Raw genomic sequence first — 19,945 nt, forward strand, 5'->3', positions numbered from 1 at the left:
GCATATCCTCTTCGGTTTCCCAGGTCATTTCTTCTCTATTATTATTCTGCCAGAGTACCTTTACGGAAGCCACCTCCTTTGTCCTTAGTTTTCGAACTTGTCGGTCTAGGATGCCTATGGGAACTTCTTCATAAGTTAAGTTTTTAGTGACCTGATTATCTTTAACTGGGGTCACGTGGGAGGGATCACCTATATAATTTCGAAGCATTGAGACATAAAACACCGGATGTACGGCTTCTAATTCCGAGGGTATGTTCAATTCAAATGTCACTCGACCGATTCTGCGGATAACTTCATATGGCCCTATATACCTAGGACTAAGTTTTCCCTTTTTATCGAATGTCATAACCCCCTTCATTGGCGAGACTCTTAAGAACACCCTATCATCGACTGCAAACTCTAGATCGCGGCATCGAACATCTGCATAAGACTTTTGCCGACATTTAGCTGTCAATAAGCACTCCTGAATAAGCTTAATTTTTTTCCACCGCTTATTGGACTAAATCCGAGCCTATTAACCCCGTTTCACCCACGTCGAACCATCCAATTGGAGATCTATATTTTCGTCCATATAAGGCTTCATACGGGGCCATCTGGATTCTAGAATGATAGTTATTGTTATAGGCAAACTCAATAAGCGGCAAGTGGTCGTCCCAAATACCCTTCAAGTCTAAAACACAAGCCCTTAACATATCTTCAACCGTCTGAATAGTACACTCAGCTTGGCTGTCAGTCTGTGGATGGAAGGCTGTGCTTAAGCTCACTTGAGTACCTAGCCCTTGTTGAAATGATTTCCAAAACTAGGCGGTAAATTAGGCAACCTTGTCTGATATAATTGAAACTGGAACACCATGCAATCTCACTATTTCTTTGATATAAAGCTTAGCATAATCATCAACTGAGTAAGTAGTCCGAACAAGTAAGAAGTAGGCTGATTTTGTAAACCCATCAACGATTTTTCGAATAGAATCAAATTTCCGATAAGTAAGAGGCAGCCCGGTAATGAAATCCAAATTGATTGTTTTCCATTTCTAAGTAGGGATCTCCATCTGCTACAATAAACCACCAGGCTTCTGATGTTCGATTTTAAATTTTTGACAGTTCGGACATCGAGCTATATAAGTCAGAATATCCTTCTTCATGTTATTCCAGCAATAGAATTGCCGAAGATCATGATACATTTTGGTTGATCCAGGGTGAATAGAATACTTGGACTGATGGATTTCTGCCATGATCTTCTCCCGAAATCCTCCCACGTTTGGTACACATAATCGACCCGGATATCTGAAAATGCCATCTCCCGAAAGTTCTAACATCGGCTTCTTTTGCATCGGGATTCTTTCTTTCATCTGAACTAATTCGGGGTCCTCAAACTGCCTCGCCTTTACTTCAGATACTAGTGATGATTCAGCGGTATTTTGCACTATTGCTCCTCCGTCGCCAGCATCTATAAGTCGTACACTCAAATTAGCTAGGCGGCATAATTCCTTAGTCATTTCTACCTTGCCCGCTTCTGCACCTTCCATACTTCCCATCGATTTCCGACTTAAGGTGTCCGCTACAACATTTGCCTTCCTGGGGTGATATAGAATATCGACGTCATAATCTTTTAATAGCTTCAACCATCTTCTATGTCTCAAGTTCAGTTCCTTCTAGCGGAATATGTACTTCAAACTCTTGTGATCTGTATAAATATCAACATGAACACCATATAGATAATGCCACCATATCTTTAGAGCAAACACCATAGCGGCTAACTCAAGGTCATGAGTTGGATAATTTTGCTTGTGCTTCCTCAATTTCCTTGAAGCGTACGCAATAACTCTGCCATGCTGCATTAGAATGCAACCCAATCCTATTTTAGAGGCATCACAATACACAACGTACCCTTCTGATCCTTTGGGTAATGCTAGGACATGTACTGATGTTACTCGGCTTTTCAATTCCTGGAAACCCTTCTCACAAGCATCGGTCCATTGGAACTTAGATGCCTTATGGGTCAACTTAGTCATTAGAGCAGCAATGAAGGAGAAATGCTCCAAAACTTTCGATAATATCAAGCTAACCCCAAGAAACTCCGCACCTCAGTAGGAGTAGTAGGCCTTGTCCAATTCTTTACAGCTTCAATCTTTTGACCATCCACCTTAATGCCCTCATCCAATGCAATATGACCCAGAAATGTCACTGAATTCGACCAGAATTCACACTTTGAAAAATTAGCGTATAACTGACGATCTTGGAGGGTCTGTAACACTAATCGCAAGTGATTCGCATGCTCCGCCTCTGACGGGGAATAGACTAAGATGTCGTCAATGAATACTATCACGAAGATGTCCAGAAATGGCTTGAATATCCGGTTCATCAGATCCATAGATGCTGCTAGTGCATTTGTCAAGCCAAAAGACATGACAAGGAATTCATAATGGCCATATATGGTCCGGAAGGATGACTTTGGGATATCTTTCTCCTTGATCCATAACTAATTATACCTAGATCTAAGATCAATCTTCGAGAAACACCTTGCACCCTGTAGCTGATCAAACAGGTAGTCGATTCTAGGGAGTGGGTACGTGTTCTTAATAGTCACCTTGTTCAGTTGGCTGTAATCAACACACATTCTTAATGAGCTGTCTTTCGTCCGAACAAATAACACTGGAGCACCCCAAGGGGAAGTACTCGGTCTAATGAAACCCTTTTCCAGAAGTTCTTTCAATTCTGCAGGCGTCATTTGATGCGGAGGAATAGATATAGGTTGGGTGTCTGGGAGTAAATAAATAGAAAATTCGATTTCCCTTTTGGGGGGAATACCAGGAAGCTCATCAGGGAATACGTCAGGAAATTCATTAACGATAGGAATTGACTGAAGAGTTGGAGGTTTTGCTTCCGAATCCTGAACCCGTACGAGATGATAAATATATCCTTTAGAGATCATTTTTCGAGCCTTAAGGTAGGAAATAAAACTACCCTTTGGCGCCACAACATTTCCCTTCTATTCAAGAACGGGCTCATTTGGAAAGTTAAAGCGAACGACCTTTGTAGCACAATCAACATTCACATAACATGAAGCCAACTAGTCCATGCCCATAATAAGATCGAAATCCACCCTTTCTAGTTCATTTAAATCAGCTACTGTATGACGATCATGTATCTTTATATCACCATTTCTATATACCCGTCTAACAATCACAGAATCACCTATGAGGGTAGACACTTCAAATGATTTTCGCAACAATTCTGGTTCTTTACCACACTTGCTAGCAACAAAAGGCGTAATATAGGATAATGTAGAACCTGGATCAAGTAGCACATATACATCATGAGAAGAAATGGATAATATACCTGTGACCACGTTCGGAGATGACTCAAGGTCTTGTCGCCCTGCTAAAGCATAAATACGGTTCTAATGACCACCAGAACTTGCTCCTGCTCCCACTCCTCTACCTCTGGCCCTACCTACGGGGGCCTGAGTACCTTTCCTGAGTAGGTGTACCGAAGCTGATAAAGCCATAACAGACCCTGAAGGTTGGGCCATGCCGCCTCTACTCCTCTCTGGACAATCCCTGGCAAAATGTCCCGGTTGGCCACAAGAATAAAATGCATCTGACCTCTGACGACACTTCCCAAAGTGATTCCTACCACATCCATTACAATAAGGTAACAGTGGTCTTTCTTGACTGGATTCTCATCTATATTGTGGGTCTGATGCCTGAGAACTCTGTTCCTGACCTGAATAAGCAGACTGATCTCATTGCTGGCCCTGAAACTGAGATAGTGCACTAGTCGTTGGATGGGCTGGACACCTAGGAAATAGAGGTCTAGGCCCACTGCGAAACTCACTCATGTCACCTGCAGATCTAGCCCTCTTATGTTGATTCCTACCGTGTTCCCAACTAGCCCTCTGTCACCTCTTACGATCCTCAAGAGTCTGTGCATAGGCCTGAATACGAGCTATATCCATATCAGAATTCATTGAAACATTTGTACAATCATTTATCAAATGTGGCCCCAAACCATTAACAAACTGGTGTACTCTGTCACTCATATCTGCCACCACTGTAGGAGCATATCTAGCCAACGTATTAAACTATATACTATATTCCCGAACACTCATATTCCCCTGCTCCAAGTGTAGAAAGCTATCTCGTCTGGCTCGGCGAAGCTCAACTGGTAAATATTGCCTAAGAAAAGCCTTAGAAAATTCGGCCCAAGTAACTGGTGGCGCATTAGATCCCTTGGCTTGCACCCAAGTCTCGTACCATGTGACCGCCACATCGTGTAGTCGATAAGAGGCCAACTCTACCAACTCTGTATCAGAGCGTGTATATGCCTCAGAGTCTGCTGCATACGATCTAGGAAATCCTGTAGATCAGCATTCGGGTCCGTCCCCGTAAATTCTGGAGGTGCCAAGTTAATGAAGTCCCATGCCCTTGCACTCACTGCTCTGACACAAGTATCTGGAGCCTGCCGTTGGGCTTGAGAGGCCATAAGTCTAGTCAATAACTGCACTGCGCTTCGCATATCCAAATCCTAGTCAGGTGCAACTAGAGGAGGAACCAGAGGTACATCGGCTCGCCTTTGCCCCAAAGAGGAGGTAGGGGTGCTGCTCCAGAAGCCTGAGAGTCAGCCTCGTTCTGAGGCTCATGCGGATCCAAATTAGCGGGCGGCCCGGACTGATACCTCCTTCTGCCTCGTCATCTAATCTCTGTATAAATTGTATAACCGTCTGTCGTCTCGTAGTGTTAGGAATTGCTGAGAATATAAATAAAATGAAGGTTAGAAGTGAACACTCATGACTCAGCTCTATCACACGATCCAAATCAAGAAAAAAGGAATTTTTTTTCTTAAATATCTTGTAGCCTCCTGTTTATAGGTGTGGTGCACAACACACCCATAACCAAGACTCTACTAGATACGGCTTGCAGACTCCCTAGGACAGACCTGCTATGATACCAAGTTTGTCACACCCCAAAATCGGGGGTGTGGCTGGCGCCCAGCACCCGAGGACCTGAACATACCACTGTGGCATCTGAACTTTAGAAATGAGCTATGTGACGATAAGAATATCAGATAACCAACCACAAGAAGAAATAAAAGTATTCCACGAGTAGCGGAACTTCCATCAACAACTATATACAATATGGACAGCAACCGACAAGGCCATCAAAAGAAGAGTCGATACATTATTATACAAATCAACTGAACTAACAAACTGACATACGACTAGACAACGGTCTGCAAGCCTCTAAGAGTATATATATATATACAAGACCACAGGACGGGACAAGGCCCTCGTCTTACCCAATGTTGACACCTAATTTTCACCTCAAAAGACGCGTATTTTAATTTTCAAAATTCCCGAGAAAATATCAAAAATTGACATTTAATTATTATTCTGTAAAAATTGACAATTGCAAGAAAATTATGAGTTATTTACTTTCATAAATATAATTCAAAAAGGAAATACATATCTCCATTTAACTCGGGAAAATTGTTAATTAAGACGACATATGAATTACGGCTCATTTTGACCGCATTTTTCACATTTTTAAATATTCTCCAGAGTATATCAATCTTGGGCTCGTTTTGAAGCTCGTTTTAAAACTATGTATTATAATTTTTATTTCATCAGATATTATTTTACGCGAGCATTTTAAGCTAATTAACTTAAACTATATGTTATATTTTTAAAGTATGTATTATATTTTATAAAGGGAGGGAGTAAATAATATACTTCCCCCCCCCCCCCCTCCTTTAATTTTATGCATCATTACATTACCCTAACTTAATCTCTCTCTTTTGAGAGAAAACCATGGCGGCTAGGGTTTGTCCTTCATCACCACCACTCCAGTGTCACCCTGACAATCTTTAGGGGACGAACAACCGCGTCATTAGGCGGTGTGATATGCCATGGGCGGAGTCATGGAACCCTTAGCCATCTTGTGCTATCACACCAAGATGCCAAAATGACGATTAAGGTTGTTATCCCTCAAGGATCCTCATCGTTGAGGACTGGTGTTGTCCTTTTTTTCCAACGTTCTGATTTGATACAACATTGGTACGATTTATTTTGGATTTTTTCTAGTTTGTACTATATTGATCCTTGTTGTTGCACGATTTGCGAAAATTTAGGGATTTGAGTACGATTTAGTATGATGTGTTGTATTTATTTTGTCATTACTTGTTTGAATTTGATTTTGTGATAAGATTGGGAATTTAGGGGGAAATTCGGTTAGGGAAACCTAGAATATTCCATTTTTATCCCTAAATTGATTTTTGCATGCTATAAATAGAAAGAGGTTGTGATATTTGGGGGGGGGGGGGGGGGGTTTATTGAACTAATACTACTCGACTGCTAGGGTTTTTGAGTTCTTCATAATAATCGGCCTAAAACTCTATTACTTATATACCTATACTACCAAGTTTATATATATACTACTATAATACATAAGATATTACCCGAAAATACTATATTATATTCTGAAAATCAAGAAGAAAAAGGCTTCGCAAAAGTTTTTTGAGCGATTGTTGTTGAAGAAAATTGATTCAATCTCTCCATTTGATCTTTGGGTTGCCTTTGCAAGAGGTAATATCACTATTCTCTTATTTTATTCAATTTCAGTACCTATATGAGCTTGAATAACTGTCTTATTGCTTAAATATGTGCTTGGAGACTTTGGTTTGTTGATTTGAATACATTTCTGCCTTAGTCTAGTTGATAATATAGTTTTGACAATGTTTAAGTTGCTATAATGTGATTGAGTTGATTTGAATCATGTTTAAGGTTCTCTTTGTTTTTGTTTTTTTTGGACTCTGGAACTTAAAGAATAAGACATGATTGGTTGTATTGTGAATTTAGTCTTGTTATATAGGTTATTCGAGATTCTAGCTTTTTTATGTTGATTCTTGTTAGAACTTGGTACTGTTTCATTAGAAATTCAGGTACTCAGCTTTGTTCTTACTAATTTCTGCTCATTATGCTATGAAAATGATCTTGTCTTGCTAATTTTAGACTGAATCAGTTTTTTAGTTGCTTGTTTGGCATTGTTCTTGACCTAAATGATTTTCAAAAAAATCTAATACATGGCTTCCAACATGGTTTCATTATAAAGAACTTGAATTTTCCAGAAATTTGCTAAGTTTAAGTTTATAGAAATCAAAAACTAATCATGTGTCTCTTATTGTTCATGAATCGCCTTAAGCAGTCTAATATTTTTTGGAAAAGGTAGTTTGAGTTCCTAAAACTTTCTGGCTAAATAGAGTTTTGAAATCTTGAAGCTTATTCCTAAACCTATGTGTGTTGGTTAGTATTTATCTGAAAATTGCCTAAAAAAGAAGAAAGAGAGGGTGTTTTACCCAAACTATTGTGAGTGGTCTCATTCTTGTGATAACCTGTCTTCCTTCCTTTTACTAGTCCTTCACCTAGATTGTTATGAAAACCGCTTATGTCTTTCTTTAGAATTTAAAGTGTTAAATAGGCAGACTTGATGTATTCTTGTTGTTGAATAGGTAGAAGTGTAAAAAAGGGGTTTAAACTGAACCTAGAAAGTAAAACAAAAAATGAAACTTAGTAGTAGCTCAGTTTTTTTTTCTTTCCCTCTGTGTGCTTGATTCTGGGAGGCTTGATCTTTGATTAAAATTTCTTTTCTGAAACTGTGCTATGAGTTGATTAAGATTTGAACCTTGTTGATTTTACTATCATGCTAAAACAGAGACCAAAATTTGCTTTCGAAAAACAAATAAGGTGCTTGCTTGCTTGTACTTGCCTTGCTAGTTGTTTGTAATTTCAGACCTATATATGCATATGTTTTTTACTCTTTCTTATGTTGTCTAGCCTAAGTGTCATGTTTTTGTGACCTAGGATAGAATCATGATCCTTTATGAACATAGTTTAATTTCCTCCAAATTTGTAAGTGTTTCCATGTGAACTCCCTACTGTCTATGACGTACTGTGATCTTAATTGATCCATATTTACACCTAGGATAGACTCATGCTTCCCTGATTCTTGTGAACTTGTTTAATCTTGTCTTAATCACTCTTTGTAACTTAATAAGACCCCTGCTGATTGCTATCTTTTGTTTTGGACTTTTATATGTAAATTCTAAATAAGACCAAGTGTAAACCATCATTTGGGAATCCTGTTGATGCTTCATGAAACTGACTATGAACTAAAATGAACTTAGTGATTAGTTGAGACCCCTATGACTTAAAGTTAGGCTGAAATTAGAATTTAGAAGCCTGGAAAATAATAATAAACTTGTGACATGTACCTGGACCTGTTTAAGCTAAAACTGGCCTAGGAAAATAGTTTTATACTTGCTACCTGATTCTGTGACACCTTATTTTTTTGTATGAATGAAACTGATAATGATTCTTGCCACAAGTTTAACTTGATGTTAATAAAAAGAGAGAGTTTCTAGGCCATTTGACATTATTTACTTTGATTGCTAAAAATAAGACTAGATTAGTTACTTGTTTGCTTGCCTACTTGCCTTATTCAGTCATTCTTGAACATTGCTGAGTATATAAAGATAAAAATGGCCTTGAATCTGTTTGAAACTGTCTAGGTTGAGAATTAGATTAAAATGAAAGCTAAAAGATTTGAAGCTTGCATAGCTAATCTCTGAAAGTATAAGTACCCTGAATCTTGTGTGTATTTGTTAACTTGGTGTCTGGGGATTGACCATTAGCAATAAGGATAAAAAGGTTATAAGAACCGGGCTTTTTGTATTAAAATTGAAATAGAAGGGATTAAGGATAGTTTATAGGTTGATTCTTGCCTCTGAATTTCTGAGATTTCCCTATGTGTTACTTACTTGTAGTGATTCATAAAACTTGCTCTTTGTGGCTTATGTTCTTTGTACTAAACATAGGGTCATAGTGTGCTTGAGATTTCCTACCCCACATAGGCTATTAAAACCAGTAAAAAGATACCAAGAATGAGGTCAAAACTGTTTTTAGGATAACTGGATGTGATACTTGCTTTGAGATGATCATTTCCTATACTGTGCATTTGTTGATTTGAATGCTATCTTGTGCTATCTGTTCCTTGCCTGAACCATGTCTATTGTGTCTATTTTGAGCTTAAGATTGAGTATCATGTACCCTATATCTTAAAACTAGTCTATCCCTTTCATTTCACCTCATCATTTTGACTTATGAAACTGAGAGTCAGTATATTCAGGCCTGCCTTGATTGTTGTCTTTGTTTTAGTTGTGACATAACTTTAGCCTGCTCTCATTTTGCATCCTTATGGTTTGATCATGTCATTAGGGTCCCCTGTTTGCTGCTATATTCTAGTTGTTATGGTTGTTGTCTTCAAAACCCTCTGCTTTACTTGGCTTAGTATATTGACACCCCTTTAGACTTGTGTGTCTATTCGTGTTTAGCTTGGTATATTGACACCCCTCTAGACCTGTGTGTGTATTAGTGTTTAGCTTGGTATATTGACACCAAGCCTCCTCCCGTCTCATCATCTAATCTCTGTATAAATTGTATAGCTGCCTGTCGTCACGTAATGTTAGGCATTGCTGAGAATATAAATAAAATGAAGGTTAAAAGTGAACACTTACGACTCAGCCCTATCGCACAATCTAGATCAAGAAGAAAGGAATTTTTTCCTAAATATCTTGTAGCCTCCTGTTTATAGGTGTGGTGCACAATACACCCATAACAAAGACTCTACTAGATGTTATACCCTATTTTAACCTAAGTCAAAATAGTTTACAACATCCGGGTAATTCCGGGGTTATTTAAAGTTAGGAGTCGCCACCTAATTTTTTATGGTGAATTAGGGCACCTAAGGTTAATTAAAGTCATTATCTAGAGTCGATTTTATTTTAAATTCTACGAAACCAAAAAGATTCTAGGTACAGGTTCAACTAACTTAGAGGGAAGGTATTAGGCATCCTCTAAATTTCATTAATAATGGTTAACCGACCGGACTCAAATTTAATTAGGCTAAGCATAGATGTAATATTTTATAATATTTAAGAAAATATTTTGTAGTATTACTAAAGTTATAGATAGATGTATAAAAATGCTATTTAAAATAGGACTTGTAGGAAATAACAATATACATAAAAGAATTTAGTTATAATAAACTAAAAGAAACGGGATGTATAACGTTTATATGTATTTAGAGAAAATAAATTAAGCCGATTAATAAATTAGAACAGTCGTTTGTAAGATTAATGTTAATAAACTTTTTAAAGGGTTTTATATAAAAAGTATTAGTTCAATATAAACTATGTTATAGAAAAAGTATTAGTTCAATATAAACTATGTAAATGTTGTTTCAACAAATACGTGATTCAAATGTTGGAAAGGAATTAAAGTGGAACAGTTATCCGTGGGAACTAGTTTGCCTTTTATTTCTCAAAAATAAGTTAACGTTAGTGTAAAATTAGTAACGTTTTAAATTTCTAAGATAGTAAGAGTGAATCTTGATTCTCAAAATATGTAGTCATGCTATTTTAAAAATCAATTATTCTAATAAAAAAATGAATAGTATAGATACTATAAATAATTTAACATAAAAAAAGGGGAATGAAACCTATGAATTAATTGTTAGCTCTCATTTAAATTAACTACTCATTACACTAAACTAAACCTACCAATTCATTAGAGTTCATCTAAGCTAAGAAAGACAGCATAAAATCAATGTTAGGCAAGCAACAGTTAGACAAAGATAGAGTAACAGAAACATATGGGTTTGGCCCATTAACTATGCTGCCCTATATTCCGCCATTTGGGCCTCGGCCCAACAGCGTTTCCTTTACTGCAGGCTGCGGATTGGGGTGACTCGAGAAGAATTTCGTTGGGCTTTTAGCCCAACACCGAATGCGAGAAATGACGAGTCCAACCCGTATGCGAGATGATCATGCATAAAACAAAAAGAAAAAAGATTAGTATGTAATCCACAAAACTCAACATATATGATGCAAATCTAAAAATAGGCCAATAATTTTCAACTAAAGCAGGGGGCTGCCTGTGATTAGTATGTTAAACAAGTAATGAGAAAGGAAGTTAAACAAATGTAATGGGTCCATGTTCGGAGTAGATGTCCACAAAGGAGTTTCAACAACCACATATATTATATGAATCAACTATAGAATTGTATAAGAGACTTCCAGTCCTGGAAGAGCCCGTAACAGATGCAAAGATATTTAGAGCTTCCTTCACTTCCTCTTGTTTGCCACATATTTTATAGTATCTAGCAACTTAGCAGATTGGAGTATGAGGCATGGATCAAAGCAGAACCAATGAAACGAATAATAGCAACTCAAAAATGGAACGACACCATGATTACAAGGCCTTCTAATGTAATAACAGTCCACAAAAGCACCTCAAGGACATTTGGGATTTGAAACTCCACAAATCATACATACAGTTGCGTACAAAACCAAACAGAAATCAGCCCACACAACAACGAATCTGAAGAATTCTTCTAAACGAGAAAGGAAATATTTGGTAGTTGAATTATCTGTTTCCAACCCTTATCCCCAACTTAAAATAGAAACGGAATACTCTAACGAGAAACTCTTGTTTTAAGAGGAATTGATACCCTTAAAGATTTTGAAATTCAAACAAATGTCCAATGAATTTTACAACTGCAGGGAAAGGAAAACTGGCAACATTTGATGTTTTTCAGCAAATTTTCAGAGGGGGGAAAGGAAAGGGAGACATCAAGTATGTTGTCAGTTAACGGAGAAATCTGAACTTAAAATGGGTTTGAGAAAACATCGTAAAGGATCAGCAGCCAACAAGACACAATGATTAGTCAAGCCAAATTGTAATCGTTTCAAAATGAGCTTAACCATATTATTACCTCCGGATAAAACAGATCTGAAGAGATGGCAATTGCTAGTCCTTTTAGCAAGTTAAGCACATTGATAAGACAACTAAAATAAACTGTAAGTAGAATCATTTGAGATTACACTTCAAAAACGATCGGTTATTCCATGTAGACCAAGGACAGCAGCCATTCTCTGTAAACATTGAAAGAGGAGTGAACTGGAAATCTTTACTATTTTTTTAGTTGTATTTTAATAAGTCTCGATCAGAAGAGTAATCCCTTAAATCATTAAGCTAGCATTTAACTGATAAAACATCCCAACCTATGTTTCGAATTAATTTTCGAGCGGAGAAGGCAGGCCATTGCTCGCATAAGTTTTAAAAACTGGAAATGGTAGGAGTCAAGCAAATACATGTTCAGTTTAAAGCAGACTTAATCAAATACTTAACAATGTACATTAAAACTAACACGAGCATGCTAGACAAGCTGAATTTACTGCCATAGACACAAATTTCCCAAGATAGCATATCACACAACTAACAGATCTAAACAAATCCAATAAAACTGACATGTGTAAACATTACTATTACCAGCAAACACCTTCGATTACACTAACATTCTAGCACACAACATTAAACCAGAACAAAAATTATACTAAATGAACCCATGAATACATAATACCACAGGATAAGCTAAACTAACACACGAACACAAATTAAGCTAAACACGCAAAATACTAAAAATAAAGAGAAGGAGAAAGGTTTACCGACCTCTTGTGGGTGCAGTGAATGGGGTACGGGAGTCTCGGATCTACGTTCGAACACGACGAACCCCCAAACTCGAAAATCTTTCGAATTAAAAATCCCAATAGAACCGAATACTCTTAAGGAAGTTTGATTTTGATTTTAAAGTAATCTCCAAAACGCAAGTAATGGCAGAATTGAGAGAATAAACCCCTCAATATTTCAAAGGAATATTCCGAAATATAGTGATGAAAGGTATAGATATTTCAAGGGGTTTTTAAGCGGCTGACCGAACTCCTTCAAAAATGAACTTAGAGATGTATTTATAGGATGGTTTGTAGGGTTTTTTTGGGTTCTAAATTGGGCGGGACTTTTCATCTCAGGTTTCAAAAACGAGTCCAATGGATCCGTTGAAATCGAGCAGGTCTTCACGTGATTTGCTGCAGATTCGTGCCTGATGTGGACCGAATTTCTCTGGTTTTTGAGGATCCGTTACGTTTGAAGGCGAGAATGGGAAATGCCTTTTCCTGTCAACGACTGGAGGCTCAAATGAAGCAGGCGTGGTGACAATTTTAGTGTAGAAATGGTGTGGACAGGTCTGTGATGGTGAAAAGGGAGCTGAAGCTTTGCTAAATGGAGGGGATAGAGAGAGGGTGAAGGAGAGAGAAGGGGAAGAAGAAGCGGCGTTGGTTCTCTTTTGATTAGGGTTGAGCGGATGAATAAGTTTTAGGAAATGGGCCGGTCGGGTCGGTGAAATGGTTGGGCTGGACCGGGTAGAAGTAGGCGGGTAGTGTGGGCTGATCTGTTTGGGTTGGCCGAATTAGTAAGGGGTAGATTTAAAGTGGGCTGCTCTAATTAATTAAAGTGTGGGCTAATAATTTGGCTGAAAAATCCTCTTCCATATTAATTATTTTTTGGGCTTCTAATTTAATAACTAGTACAATATTAGTGATTAATATGTAGAAAATAAAGGACACAAAATCCGAAGATAAAATGATGACGAGCCATTAAAAGTTGTGATAAAGTAATGCTCGTAATGTAAAAAATAATGAAAATGAAAGTAAAGATATTAATAGCAGTAAAAATAAAAGTTAGTAGTGAAAATAGAGTACTTAGCTCGTTAATAAATTTAAAAGCCCGAGGAAATAAATTGGAATAAAGGAGGGACAAAATTGGGTGTCAACACTAGATACGGCTTGCAGACTCCCTAGGACAAACCTTATCTGATACCAAGTTTGTCACATCCCAAAACCGAGGGTATGGCTAGCACCCAGCACCTGAGGACCTGAGCGTACCACTGTGGCATCTGAACTTTAGAAATGAGCTATGTGACGATAAGAATATCATATAACCAACTACAAGAAGGAACAAAAGTATTCCACGAGTAGCGGAACTTCCATCAACAACTATATACAATATGGACAGCAGCCGATAAGGCTATCAAAAGAAGAATCGATACATTATTATACAAATCAACCGAACTACCAAACTAACATACGACTAGACAATAGTCTGCAAGCCTCTAAGATTATATATACAAGACCACACGATGGGACAAGGCCCTCGTCATACCCAAAAAGTAAAGCTCACATGCATATACCTAAACCTCCAAGACCGCTGCTCCAAAAAGAAAGGAGCGCAACTCTGACCCAGCTGATCAACACCTACTGGGGAGGAGTCAGACCACCCTGTCGGTCCGTACCTGCAGGCATGAAACACAAAGCAGCGTCTCAGAAGGGACGTCAGTACGAAAGATGTACTAAATATATAAGGCATAAGTAGTAACTGAAATAAACGGTAAGGAACAACTCAAATGAAAGTAGGGATACCACCTGGTCTGACACTGACCAACTACCGTGAATGCACAACTTTGCAAGATGACTGCGTATATAACGCCGTAGGCTCTTATGGCAATATCATCTGCGCGCGCGCACACATATATATCGCATGTATAACGTCGTATACCTCTGTGGGAAATATCATGTATATAGCATATCAGTCTCTGTGGGCAATCTTATATGTATAGTATGTATCACGTATATAACGTCGTAGGCCGCTATGGCAGTACAGTAAGTAATAGATGCAAGTATGCAACTCACCCAAGGAGTATCTCGACTCATTCACAGTTCACTTTAGGGAACTCCTAACATACGACTTATGAGTTTACTTGTGACTTAACACTTTACCAACATGATAGAATGAACAAGGAACCACATGCATACCTAAGAATGAAGTTATTATGAACCGATACCACGATTTTATCAAGCTTACGTAGATCATGCCAAAAATGAAGAAAAGTGAGCCCTACATACCTTGGGTGATTCCCTAGCTAACGGTAGTCCCGTGAGTTTCACGCGACTCCAAAAATACTAATCTCTTTCCGGGCTGAAAGAATTATGCGAAGATTTGAGTACCCAAGTACAACATAAAATGATCCTCCTACATGTATCATTTGAGCATGTAAAAGAGTTCAGATCTGCATATATAGTTGTGTGTACGTTCTGAGAATTGATGCAAGAATCAGATTGCTACCTATGTATACATAGAGGTTAGCTCTATATCAGTTGGCATTTACTTAACTAAATTGGTGAGTTGCTTCAGGAAATTATAATATGATTGCTATCTAATGGATTTGGTTTGGAATGTATTGGAATTCTCAGGAATGAAGTAAACTAATGTCTACCACTAACTTAAGCTAGGGCTATGAATTAAATATAGTGTGGGGGTGATGATGTGTAAGAAAATATATCCAAAACGTGGCTAACGTGCAGCCCTTCCTTTTTAAGGTTGCTCCTAGAATATAATACAATTCATGCTAACTAGTTAGGTAGGAAATAAATCTACAAATACCTTGCTGGGTAGTACCAACGCGTATTACTAGTTAAAATACTATGTAAATAAATTTCATTACTTAGTCAATAAGAGTATACAATATGGAATAAAAATCAGATTTATCTCTCTTTTTTTTTTCAAGAAGATTTTCTCTTAAAAGTAAACATTTACCATGTCAAAACAATATATAATGGTTTAAAAAAAATTATCAAACACATCAAGTATTTCTAAAATACGATCCGTAAAGTCATTTTCTTCGATAAACCAACATTCCGAATTTCGACAAAACTTATTTTCTTCAATTCGTTTAACTTCAAATCCTTATGAAATCTTTTTGACACCATTTTACCATCTTTTCCCTTATGAGTGACTTATTTCCTCCCAGTTCACATAGATTACCTATGACGCATATGAACATAAAGGTATGGTGTTACAGGTAGTTAGCTTACAACGACAATGATGCACGATATACGATGTGTAACACCATACCTCCTCCTGTTGGTACAATAGTAGTTCGTTTAACATATGATTGTACTGTTTAAACTATTATCTATCTTGTGATTACTCTGTTATTGCACATTTTTGCTAGGTTGCTCTCACTTGCCCTTTTTGTTTTGATATACTACTCTAGTGACTCGGTGTTAGTGTAATTGGTATCCTATTGGTTGTGCCTTATATTTTTCTGATGATGCCAAAAGGGGGAAGATAGTGAGAGATACTATATAGTGATGAAATGAATGGGCTAAAATCGAGAGGGAAGCACTGGAAAATTGACATGTGTTATGATTGAAAAGACCCTTTAAAAGGACCCTTTAGTGGGTGAACTGGTTTCTGGTGTATTTTGTTGCTAACATGTTACAGGTGCATTCAAAATGATGGTCTGCATAGCAGGGGGAACAAGTGGGATCTGGTTCTCAGGGGGAACATTATCTATACGTTTGTCATCATCAAAAATGGGGAAATTGATAAGCTTAAGTGTGTTCGTGTTTTGATGATTGTCAAACTGATTTCAGAACCAGATAGAGACCTGGTCTGTGATCTGCTCTCTGTGTATCTTGCACAGTAAGTAGAGACAGCTGTAAAGCCGAGCTGCTCACTGCACATAAGTACATCAATTGAGCTAGCCCGTGCTTTAGGTCAAATATTGAATAAGTGGTCTCCATCCCTCCCACATGCTTCCCACTATATATATAACATGTTGCAACATCTTGTGTATCACTCGAAAAACCTAATCTAAATTGGAAAAAAACTGTGGTCATAAGATTTCAATTGATCACACGAACAAGTCACTTGCAAAATTGAAGAACCCGATCCAGATACAGATTTAGTCTAAGTCCTTTATGTTGTTGTAAGTCTTTGTTCTCTTCCCAAAAAGGAAGCTGTTGTAGGTATTTCAAATTCTTAGTAGTTGTTAGGAAGTTTACCTTTCAATCTATTAAGTGGTACCCTTAGCTAGAGTTAGCTTAGGTGTATTAGTTGGTTTAGGCTAGGGGTAGTCAACCTTAGTTTCCTTGGCTAGAGTTAGTCAAGTGGAGGTATTTGCAATCGATGTATTGCAAAGGTGAGGGACTACCGGAGTTAGTTCCTAGGTTGTCACCATTGTAAGAGTTGAGGGATTATGGGAGTTATTTCCTAGCTTACGATAGGTTGTAATCTGAAGTTGCTCGTGCACTGGAGTTGAAATTCTACTGGGGTAGGTCGTGATTTTTAATCCCTTGAGCAAAGAGTTTTTTAGGGTAACATCCGGTGTCCTTTACATACTGCATTGCATAAGGGAACTGGTACACAACCAGGTCCCTCCATACTATGTTTGGTGGACGCTCAGCCTACAACAGAAAAAAAAATCAATAAATTCATAGGAGGGTTTAAACTTACCATGGTTTCTTCCTCTTCACCATTCAGAGGTTATACTTCTCCAGGAGCGGGTTACACTGCGAGAAGCATCAAGCAATGCAACGACCCAATCAAAGATTTTTATCACGAGTTCCAGTTCGACTGAAACAACTGCGAAAGAAAAATTTATTTACAAAAAATTAAGCGATATACGACGCTAGATCATGAGAAGAAGAAAATATGTGGAAATCTTACGAATATGGTTCCATTATTTAGGAAAGGGTTCGGATAGTTGACGGTGGAGTTAGTTTTTCCGGATCATGACAAACCGATGTAGCCATCCTCTATCATAATCATCCTCCGAATCAATTAAACCACACCTTCCACAAGGGTATAGATGCACTAAACCACCTCGAATAACTTGAGGAACGTATATGTGGATCAAGTGGTCCAAAGTAAAGGAAACATTGGCTATGTTAGCTAGAAGCTGCATACAGTAGACCAACCTCCAAACTTACGGAGCAATTTGCCCGACGCAAACTCTGTAGCGACAACAGAAGTCCTCTATGATTTGCGGAATGGGGAAGGAATAGCCAATTGCAAAAGGATAAGTGTTGGTCATGGAAACGCCTTCAACATGATGAGTCATTCTCATCTCCTTATCTACATTGATAACGTCAATATCAGCAGCAAATTTGCACTCCTCTCGAACCTTGGGGAGAGTTGTTGCATCAATAAAAGATTCCATTTTTTCAACGGACTCAAGATGGGTAGAGATGCGCCAGTCATCATGGAACTTGAAACCAACGAGAAGAATATCGGCGGCGAGAAACTCAAGTTCTTCTTTTGAGTTAGGGGAAGACATCGAAATATGTTTTGATTGATGAATTGGTGACGGAGAGTTTGATGGTGATTGGGTTAATAATGGAAGAGAAGACATGGTTGGAGGCTAAAAACTTTAAGAGAATGGAATTGCAAAGATTATAATTTAGGGTTTGTTGTAGAAGGAAAGTGAGAAAGTGACAAGAATGGAAGAGGTCTTTGCCTTATATGTATTCGAATTGGGAAGTTGAAAAGATGGAAGTTCAAATGATAGTTGTTTCCAAGACAGATCAAATCAATGGTGCAATTATGAATATTCTACATCGTGCAGAGAGCATTAAATCCGAAGCCTATGGCTGTCTTTTCAGACGGTGGAACTAGGCGTTTTGTGTTCCCGCCATTAGATAGCTTCAGTAACGGTTCAAATCAATTCCCCAGAGTTAATGCTTTCAACCGGGAAACGGAGGGACTATCTGTATACATGGTAAAATGCAGCTTTACACATGGCGTCTAGCTAACAAAACACGTGGTGGTTAGAGTAGAATGCGTCAAGTCATTTCAGCGGACCAAAGAAGAGGATTACTGTTTTACCCGAGGCAAATTCACCATAGTAAATTTACTCCGAAGTGATAGCCCGATAAGCTCATTAAATGGGAATATCACGTCTTGCAGTCGTTACTCAATCGGACTAGATTCGGTGCAAACGTTACAATTGGCATTCAAGACGGCATTTAAGACTCTTTATTAAGTCATTATTGAGAATGATTTAAGGCTGATGGTTGATTCATACACTATAAATAGGGACAAGTTACTTGTAATTGAGGATCAGTAGACACAAGGCAATACAATTATATTTTATTAACTTCAAATCACATTACTTAAAAAGCTCTTTTTATCTTTTAGCAGTTCAATTCCCTTCGTTTTCCCTTAATATTTAAAGCTTAAATATCAGTCGGAGGCATTTCTTGTTACAGAATTCAGTCCGAAAGCTCACAGAGGCCCAGGCTTGTTCTTTAGTTTTAACTTTATCTTTTCTATATTTCATACTAATTATTGCATACTTATATACTAACTTTGGCAAATCAAGTCACATATTCTTTAAACTGCGTACAAATTCAATTGTGCTCTTTTGAGGGGTAAACAATTATATTTTTATATTCAGTACCTCTTTAATTCTTACATTTCATGAAACATGTTTAAGACAGTAACATTAAATAATTTATGACCGGGCTAGAAAATCACTGAAGTACCTTTTGTTATGGGTAAAGTATGTATATATACATATTAAGGAGAAATATTTACGAAACGTGACAATACTTTTCTATTTACAAAACATAACATTACAAACCCTATACAAAACATGTTTTTTTAAAAATATATATATATATATATATATATTGTTTTATTTTTAAAATACATTATTTTTTATTTTTTTAAAACTTTTTTTTTTCGCTCAAAAATTTATGTATGAAAGTTGTATGAACTGTGTATATCTCGCTCAAGAAATGTGTATATCTCGCTCAAGGCTTAAAAAGTTCGCTCAAAATTTAGTGTATGAAATGTGTATATCTCATTCAAGGCTTAAAAAATCCGCTCAAAATTGTATAGGTATGAAATTTGTATCTCGCTCAAGGCTTAAAATTTCACTCACATTATCGTGTATAAAGTTCATGTTAGATTTCTGTAAAATTAATACAACTACAATAACATTGTATACAACTTTGATACAACATTCAAGACTTAAAATAATTGCTCAAATTTTTGTGTATGAAATGTGTATATCTTGCTCAAGACTTAAAAAGTTCGCTCAAATTTTGTGTATGAAAAACATATGAAATGTGTATATCTCGATCAAGGCTAACATTATGCTCAAATTTTTATGTATGAGAATGGTATGAAATGTGTATATGTCGCTCAAGA

General features: G+C 37.4%; 1 long non-coding RNA gene across 2 annotated transcripts; it reads right to left on the reverse strand.

Moving 5' to 3' along the window:
* Positions 1 to 13,688: 13,688 nt before the first annotated feature.
* Positions 13,689 to 15,291, reverse strand: LOC132631946 (uncharacterized). 2 transcript variants are annotated; one of them, XR_009579188.1, is made up of 3 exons: positions 14,851 to 15,240; positions 14,371 to 14,505; positions 13,689 to 14,240 (listed from the first exon to the last, which is right to left on the reverse strand). It is a non-coding gene; the product is annotated as an uncharacterized LOC132631946 (long non-coding RNA). The 2 variants fall into 2 exon arrangements; XR_009579187.1 differs by having other exon boundaries at positions 13,689 to 14,505; positions 14,851 to 15,291.
* Positions 15,292 to 19,945: the final 4,654 nt, after the last annotated feature.

This window comes from Lycium barbarum, chromosome 3 (genome assembly GCF_019175385.1).
Source record: "Lycium barbarum isolate Lr01 chromosome 3, ASM1917538v2, whole genome shotgun sequence".
Taxonomy (NCBI): domain Eukaryota; kingdom Viridiplantae; phylum Streptophyta; class Magnoliopsida; order Solanales; family Solanaceae; genus Lycium; species Lycium barbarum.